The sequence below is a fragment of the Bombus impatiens genome, unplaced genomic scaffold (assembly GCF_000188095.3).
Source record: "Bombus impatiens unplaced genomic scaffold, BIMP_2.2 scf_0548, whole genome shotgun sequence".
NCBI classification, from domain to species: Eukaryota; Metazoa; Arthropoda; class Insecta; order Hymenoptera; family Apidae; genus Bombus; species Bombus impatiens.
Window position 1 is genome coordinate 1,566,764 of NT_176967.1, and position 9,169 is coordinate 1,575,932.

Consider the following 9,169-nt stretch of genomic DNA (forward strand, 5'->3'; position numbering starts at 1 on the left):
CTGCGGTGTGATATTCTCGTTGAGCGAAATACCATTTACCCCTAATGCCGTTTCTCCGACCCAATGAGGTAGAGGAAGGTAGAAGCGGGGCGGTGCGGTACCGTGCGGCGTTCCATGGACAAACGTTGCGGAATGAAATTATTACAGAGGAAATTGTAATAAGTCGGAAAATTATGGAAGAAAATGTATCCGGGTGTGTATTTCCAGGCGAAATCATTCGAAACATGGTGAAACGTTGCGAAATTTGCGGGAGAGATCGCCGTTGGAGAGGATGGGAGTTTACTCCTGTTTTACGTTTTATTCGGGGAACAAAAATAGTGGAAAATCAGAGGTACGAACGCAGGAATTAGTGGGCCGTGGCTTGGATGCACGAACCTGAATTAAAGCTGACGTAATCGAGCTCGCGGCTCGGATGCGTACGAAAAAAGAGCGACAAGTTCGACGCGGATGCACGGACCGGTTCGAGTTTCAAATCCACTTTGACGAGGCAAAAGCGATTGAACTGCGACGGAATGCCGTGGTTTGATCGGGCTGTCGGATGTATACCGATCATTCCGATACATTCGATTTAGTTGGGCGTGCGAGCAGACGTTGCCCGCAGCACACTAAGCAGATAAAATAAAGGTAAATTTATTTCGCACGGCTTCTTCGTCCCGGAATTTTACGTCCGAACGCGCCCGTTCTGACGATTAATTAACGGCCGATGTATCCTGACGCGTTTTCCATTACCGAAACCGTTGTCCCAGCTTCCCGTTGTTATTCGACGACAGTTTCGAACATAACGCACGTTTCGATGCAGCTTTGACAAGCTTCGCTTTTAAGGATAATTCTCGCGACACCAGCGATCTTCCGATCAGTTGGAGAAGGACACCGATCTTTTCCCACATTTACCTACGTTTCACGTAAAATGCCGATAGATGAATCTTGTTCGATACACGCGACGAAAGCGTCGATCGGCATACATATAGCCGTATCACCGACGGAAGTAAATAGATATTGACATTACAAATGTTGGTTATTGGTCTAACAGTTAGCGGTGTTTATCGAACAAATTGTTCGTACAAAACACTTTCTCCGTTCCCTGTCATATTTTACGTCGCAATGAACGTTTGTCGTCGTTTCATCGATATCACAAACACGCGAATAGATACTTTTCTGATCGTCGATTGGCCCATTGTAGAAGTTCAGCAGCGCATTATTTTCTTGCAAATGAATCTTTTCGACCACGACAATAGCGCAATTTGTTCGTTTCTCCTTGCTCGTCGCGTTCACGACTGCAAACGACGTTACAAATAAATCGATCGCTTGATTAACGTTTCATCCACCTGACAGATATTTGATTTGAGTGAAAGGTGAAAGTAATTCCTTGATTCTCGGTCTGAGTCAACGCGAATCGCGATATTTCAACGAAAAATTTCAACGAGATAGAAACTGCCGTTTAAAAACATTTTAATGGCTGGCAGCTATTTCATCAATTGGTTGCTGCTAGTTTTGAATAGAAAAAGAAATCAAATTCATCGCGTTTCTCGTAAATTCGAACACGAAAAGGGAAGAAAAAGAGAAAAAAGAAAGGAGTACGTACCCATGAATGCCTGGAAGGACAAATTTCCAAAAAACGAATCGATGGATTCGATTTAACCCGACCAGCGAAAATCCTGTTGAAAACAGAAATATAAATATCGCTTAACGAGAAGAGCCTTAATCAAGCCGTATTAAATTTGTTTCGTTTAAAGACGATATCATTCAACGTTCTCAACAGTCAAAGCAGGTGCTTGATGTTCGAAATTCCCTTGGAACGAGTGCAATTCGTCGGACGATTCGTACAGTTTACGTTCTAAACGGAACCAAGATGTCGATGAAGGTGGGAAACGTAATAGTTTCGACCAATTTCCAAGTAGGATGAGCTCGACTCGTACGTTTGACCGTGTTATTTAATAAATAAAGGTGAAGCAGTCGAGGAGGCTAGAATTATGGACGAAATAAAAGAGCTTTCGTCGGTCAGGGAATAAAACCGTGTGCCAGGGACGGTGTAGAAAAAACGGTAGGTTGGAAAAAAAGAGAAAACTAGCGAAGTGAACGAGCTGCCTGGAAAATATCTTGGCCACACATACTTAGGTGGTGAAGGTGGCAAGAGCGCGGCTTACCTCGCGGCATGTGGTGTACATACATACATATATGCGTGCGCGAGCAGGCCGGCGCGAAAGGGTTGCGGCAAGACCGTAAGGGGACGAATGAAAACCGAGCGAGCCGGAAGACTGCTCGTTATGGCAGCTTAAAGTGTTCGCACTCCACTCACGCGAAGCTCATTAACGATCGAAGAGAAGGAAAAGTGGAATAATTAATTTCTCTCGCTAAAAGGACGAGCGCCGACGAACATAGTTTGTCAGATATAATTCAGTTACAGTCTGCTACTGAGGAGATTCGCGCCGCGTTTCACAATCTTACGTCTTCCGCAATTTCTTCGTGTCTTTTCGAAAATTTTTAATCTCGAAGGACTGTCGAGTTAACGGGAAATTCTCGAAAATCCTGAACGTATCGCTGCCGAACTCGGAAAGGTTAATCGCTTCTTAGTACAGCCATTAACGAAGATAACGCGATAAGAATGATCACGGTATTCGCAGGCAGCTTATACAATATCGCTTGGATCTCAACGACCGTAAAACGCGGTCTAGCGTGGTAATTAATTTACCACCTTTTGAGACGGTTGGCGCGATAATCTCTGTATTATGTAAATCGAAGCAACGGTTAACAGTTTCGACTCGTAAAACATTTATACGCATACAGGATCGCGGGTAATAGCCAGACTTATCGTTTTAACGAAATAAATGTCGATATATTCGTAACTGGAATCATGGATGTGCGTTGGCAGAAACATTGAAAAAAGAAGAAGATGAAACCTTCGGAAATCGCAAGTATACACCACCGACGCAACATTATGCAGCTTCCATCTGCCTATTTAGCGATCTCTCGTTTACCTAGCGGAGGATTGAATTTCGATTGAATTTCTGCTTAATTTCGAAGCAACGAAACGTGAACAGAAATTTTGCGATTAGACGAATACGAGTCATGACGCGGTTGATAGGCGCTGAAAACTGAAACGTGAGCCAGTATCGTACGCAAAAGACGTGTAAATCCAATGGGAGAAAATAGCCGACGCAATGAACGGATTAGGTGCCGAAACGTAGGTTAAGATTAAGGAAACTGTTTGACAAACTCCTTAAGACCGATGAAACATGGTAACGTGGTAATTTCATTCTCTGACAATAAGTTACGATTAAACTCGTGCACGTGCAACCTTATTTCTGCGAGAATCCGAGAGAAGTTTGGTGCACTGACGGTTGTTTAATTTAACTGAACTATACAGATAAGACTTGCCTTGAGAAGATGCCAAACAAAATTATTCTTTTAATTACGCAAAAAAACTGTTCGCAGTTTTTATCAACAGTGGAGGAGTTGGTCGAGATTTTTACCACAGAGGAGTTCGTTGGTAGCTGGCTAGACTTAACTTCTTTCCCTCGTCTTCGTCTAATCCACTTTACGTTAAGTAGAGTTTCGACGGACATCTCTCCGATTCGTTTCCTATCTCCTTCGTGTTTCAATCGGTTCAGCTCGGACTAATGGCGGTACAGCTTTGAATCAATCGTTTGATAATCACAGAGGAAGCCGTGTCACCTGGCCGATTTCTTTCGGTAGATAACGTTACTCGATTATAGCGGTTCAATCGTCTTTGTTTATACACGTTCGAAAATAAAATTGTATATCTTATCGTTAATACGACGCTGATTAATAGTTACGTTTGCCATCTGAGATATTAATATTAATACAAGGTTCTCGATGTCGGAAACAGTGAAACGAAGCATTGGCCAAGTTGAGCTGGAGGATGCGAAGGGGGCGAGACAGCGCTACGAGCAAGGCGTAATTAATGGCATAGCCCTCTGTTTAATTCGATCGAAGAAACCTCAGTCTGTCGGCAGCCGAGTGATTCGCTCGGTTAAGTAATTTCGTGGTTGACGACCGTGAATCAAGGCATGGCTATTTTTTGCCCCGCCAGAATCACTAGACAGTCATTTCCACTTTTAATTAACTGACTAGATTCCTAGCTAGTAGAACGTTTCTTCGACCGGAAGAAGTCTTCGTCCTTTGCTTCAAGATCTTTCCGCCGTGCAATTTACGAGTTTACAATGCAAACACCGCTACTCAGCTGCTATTTCGAAATGTATCTCTCCTCAAGGATAAGTAGCAGTTCGACGTAAAACGAGAAATCTCGTTAAATATCGGTGGTAAGCGTTTTAATGTTAAGTGTCACTGCTTTTTTTCGTAGTATGCGAGTATTTTATGCCGGTTAACGAGCTATCGATTCTCGAACACGCCAGTATTCGTCCTTCGTAGTTTTCCGATCGTTGCAGGAAATCGCGTCCAACGAAGAAAGTAGAAGCTCTTTTACGCGTATGGTTTTGTACACGGTCTCCTTAACGGGGGCGTGTTCCGCGATGTTCGAGAACTTTTTCGATCGTTTCCGGCAACCGACTACGCGGCATTTGCTACCAAGTTTTTGCAAATTACGAAAAGCTAAAGGGACACGAAGGATGAGACGTCGCGAACGATCTCAGCCGGATTATGGGCAAAATATTCCCAAGGTAGGAATTCCCGAGCGTACGTCCTTTCACCATTTATCAAGAAATATCTTTATCGCTTCGGCGAGGCAATTTTGTCACCATGTTGCTTGATCTTCCGATCCTCTGGTTCGAACAGAATGGCGAAACAGAAATGGATTACGAGAACAAAGTGAAGTGTCGAATCTGCTTTTTTCTCCCTTCTCTTTTATTCACCGGCCCCCTCCCGCCGGCCTTTGTATCTTCTCAGAGTTCCTGCGACTGTCGCTTTAAAAGTGCCGGATAAGAAGAAAAGCTTTGGCATTATGGTAATCCGGTAGCTTGTCGGACGACTGTGAGCTGAGACTGGTTCAAACGATATACAGTTTCATTTTTGCGCTCTCGTAACAGATAGGTCGGATGCTCAGAATCCTCTCGATTCGTTACTTTACAACATCCTTTTTCTTCCCTTCGTTAGTCCATGATCAAAGTTTGTAAATTGTAGACAGGCTTGTCAATTTCTCGAGGAAACAAATCGCTGAAATTCATTCGTGTTAGCGATATAAAGTGCGTAAGGCTGAACGAAAGCCTTTTCGTTAAACACAACCGAAGATGCGGTGTTGAATAATCCTGTTAAGCATTTCCTTCCAGCAAATGCGTTATCTCTGTGAAACTTTCGTTTCATAAAGGGAACGAAGTAAGGAAAAATAAGCTTGAAAACACGACTCAATTTCCTTGCGGTTAAATTCGGACGGCGTACGTAAGTTAAAACGAATCATGTTACAGAAGCGGTTTACACGGTGTGCATATGAGAGATAAAGAATGTTGGCACGCAGTGCCAAGCACTCTGAAAATCCAACCAAGATAACGACAAAGACTGAGAGGAAAAAAGCACTGAAATATACCATCTAATCTGAAATGAGACCGCGCGTGTTTTGCGTAAGTGACGTAACCAACGTAGGAGGAGTACACAGGGTGTGACAGTCATATTAGCGTGACTGGCGAATCTTCTGCTGAAAGGAGATGCTGGATGAAAGGAGATGCGGGATGAACGAAATACCGATGTCTCGTGACATCGCTAATTGAGTTGATATACTATGACACCGTCGAGTCTTTAAAACATGGAAACTAAATATAACTAGAGCCCTTTAAATATATCATCGAAATATGTTAGCGAAAATGGAAACTATCGCAGGTTCGTTCTTACGAATATTTTCGACCGACTCGTTTCAAAACAGTTTTTACGAAATTTCTACGTAAATTCAGTTTCGTTGTGTCAGTTATTTCATCGGGTATTTTTCCAAAGATCTTCGAATCCGGGCGGCAAGTAAGATCGGCTACCAGTCACTTTCAAGCCGGCAGTTTGTGTTGAGTGTTCACCGTCTGCGTAAAGCAACCACGTGAATTTTTCAATTTCGCTTTTTCCCCGATGTTTTCCCCTCGCCGTCCACGGCAAACGACCGTTTCTCTTGACCTTTCAGGCAGGGCAGAGAGAAGTGGAAGAAACTGGAATAAATAGGCTTTCCCTTCCTCTTTGCAAAAATGTAACCCAACGCGTAAGCACTGGTGAAATACTCAAAGGTTCAAGTTGTCGCGTCGCGGTTAAGCTACGTAACCATTTCACCAGGTCGAAACGATTTTGATCAAAGCACAATCAAAGATTCCGCTTTTTTGTTGGCTTTTCTTTATAAGTGGACCTTTTGAAATTCCTGTGACAGTTTTTACGTCCGTTAAACAGCGTTGAATCGTCAAAGCAAACGTAACGAAAACAAAGAGCCGTGCAATCTGACCATTTCGAATGTCTACTGAATCTAGCTAAATTACAAAAGAGAGAGAGAGAGAGAGAGAAAGAGAGAGAGAGAGAGAGAGAGAGAGAGTATTCTAAGTTTTTTCTTTGCGGCAGGAATATTATAGAAAGTTAAATATCACAAACATTGTTAATACCTACATGGAAACCACACAGGTCCAACGACGAGTGTCATTGAAACGTTGTAGATTTAGCGAACGAGGAATTTCTAAGTGACATCTGGGAAATTGTAGAAATCAGCCGGAGATTATAGCAGCACACGAGCTACGATTTATCGCCACATTGTTAGCCACCAAATTTATAAGGGTAGCTTGCTACAGTTCCGAGTGACCCGGCCGCAGGAAAATCGATAGTGCATGCACAAGGTTAAAGTAGGCTCGCTGCGCTTCTGATTGAAAATTAAAATCTCTTCTCCTGTATTTTTCGATTCAGCAAAATAAATTGTAATTATTCGGACGAAAGTGTATAATTCGCTTAATGAAAGTTCAACCAACGAATCAGATTCGTCAATTCGCAATTTGTTTGTTATATTGTCGTATTTTGAGACAGCTTCACAGTATTCGGATTCGATAAATTGTTTCATTCTCATTTTTTATTTTTTTATTTTTTTTGTTAACGAATACCATTGCTTCGTTGAACAATGAAACTATGAAATCAACTCAAGCCTTGATTCACTCCGATGTTCGTCATTTATCGCAGAACAACGCAACATAGTTATATTTGGTAAGTTGAAATTACGAGGATACCGCGAGTTGGAGCAACGCACCAGCCGAATTAAGATTCATCGATGAAAAGTTGGAAACTTGGACGGTGCATCATTCGTGATGTTGGGTCGCGTGTTGCGGGAAAGGATAATAGTGGCGAGCGGGGCAACAGTGACGTAACCGCTCGTACGTCAATGCGCGATCTTCACCACGGTCTATAATTTATCGCGGCGTTAACTGTCGAAGTTCGGAGCGTGTAATCTCTTCTAGTCGAGTAGGAACGGCCGGCTATCCGCTGTGATAATCCGTACATGCGTGGATTCGGAGGACGAGTTAGCGGCTTCTCTACTCCACTGCCACTGGTCATAAAGAACGCGCGAATCGTTCGAAAAGAATAACAGAAAGAGGAACATCGCGTCGTCGGTCCATTTCGCAAGACGACAGAATCCTGCTGGTTATACATCCGGCATATTCGGACTTAGGCAGTTTGCCAATGACGATATCGATCTTCGTGCAAGATCCGACGAACAGAGAGGTAACGACGAATAGATTAACGGCGAGTTCCGGATTGGGACAATTTGTCAAGTGTCGGAACATATGACCGCCCGTTCATATACGTATACAGTCTCGGACGTTGCCAGTGCAGCGCACGTAGATTTCGTTGAACCCGAATATACAGTTCGTTCGAGATCGACACGGAGACGCCTAGGTGAAAAGAAACACGTATACAAGGCTATAAGCAAAGGAATAGGTCGAACAGTGGTTGTATCCGACGATACTCGACATATTATTGAATTGGAAATTTATTACTTTAATAGAGACTGGAGTGGGCGCGATCATAATTCAAGGCAGGCTGCGAGTCCGGCAGGCATAACTACTAGAAATTCCGTTCTTCTTTAATCCCCTTCTGAGCTGACAACCCTTTCCGACGTCCCGCGCTGGACCGCGATGTCCTCTCTTTCCGTTCCCTCCGCTCTTCCTTTATTCGCAGAGCCTGCTTTCGTTCCGCTTCTCGAACCGAGCAGATATTCCACCGAGTACGAGAAGGAGAAGATCCAAATGATTTAAGACGCGCTCCAACCCCGCGACGTTCTACGAAAAAATATGCTCCGAGAAAGTTCGTCGTGCCGCGAGAGGCATATTGTCTGGGATGAAAATGGAACGAGGAATTTGCCAGCTCCTCTTGTACCGAGTTTCGGGAGTGAGGACTTGTTCGGGCAAACGAGCTTGCTATTTATGCGTCCTTGGAACTCTTAAACGCTCGCAGCTTTCGTACCTTAGCGCCGCCTTTAACCCGCGGTGGGCAGAGGTGGCCGTGACTTCCAAGAATGTCTTGCAACGAGGCGGAGGTTCTTGTACGCGCGGATTCCATCTGCAATTTCTTAATGGTAATGATGATACAACAAGTAACGATATTAGCAATTCGTTAACGTGTAAATAATAATTATAAAATCATGGAAGATAAATATGCAAATATTGAAATATATGTATATATACACATAAATTATAATTACGTTGACGAAACTAATCAAATGAATAACAAGTACGTATTAGCTAGCGTCGTGTCCTCTTTAGAACTGACGGCACGTGAGGCCGAAAATTTAACGTCGTGGAACCGCACCGCCCATGGTGATAAGGATGATAATGATGTCCTAGAAGGATCTGAAATGGGGAAAGTAATGAATCTTTTGGCTGAGGATAGAGTCGAACAGATCAGTACAGAGAAATTTATTCACAACATGCGTACGTTCACGTATTACGAATTATTATACTGCAATAATATCCTCTTTGTTATTATTTCCGCTACTTTCTCATCAATTTCACTTGCCCGAATAAAAATTCTTTCCAGGAAATTATTTTCCTCTTGAAGAAATTCAATTAGAACCAAAATGTTAAACATTTATTTTTTATGATAATAGTTATCGGGTTGCTTCGTAAATCCCATTGTTGACAGAAGTCCTACCTGCAACGTATAAAATATTTATTTTACATATAAAATGAGTGGAGGGGGAATCCAAACTTTCTGACCGGATTGGAAGTCGGAGGGGGGGGGGGCGCCCCGCGGG

The 9,169-nt window shown here is 43.1% G+C and overlaps 1 long non-coding RNA gene across 1 annotated transcript in view; it reads right to left on the reverse strand.

Moving 5' to 3' along the window:
• Nucleotides 1-7,006: 7,006 nt before the first annotated feature.
• Nucleotides 7,007-9,169, reverse strand: part of LOC112213248 — a 17,180-nt gene continuing 15,017 nt past the window's right edge. Inside the window, exons 3-4 of the long non-coding RNA XR_004462136.1 lie at nucleotides 8,851-9,066; nucleotides 7,007-8,765 (exon numbers count right to left, since the gene is read on the reverse strand). This is a non-coding gene — a long non-coding RNA (uncharacterized LOC112213248). The remainder of the gene's footprint in view (nucleotides 8,766-8,850; nucleotides 9,067-9,169) is intronic.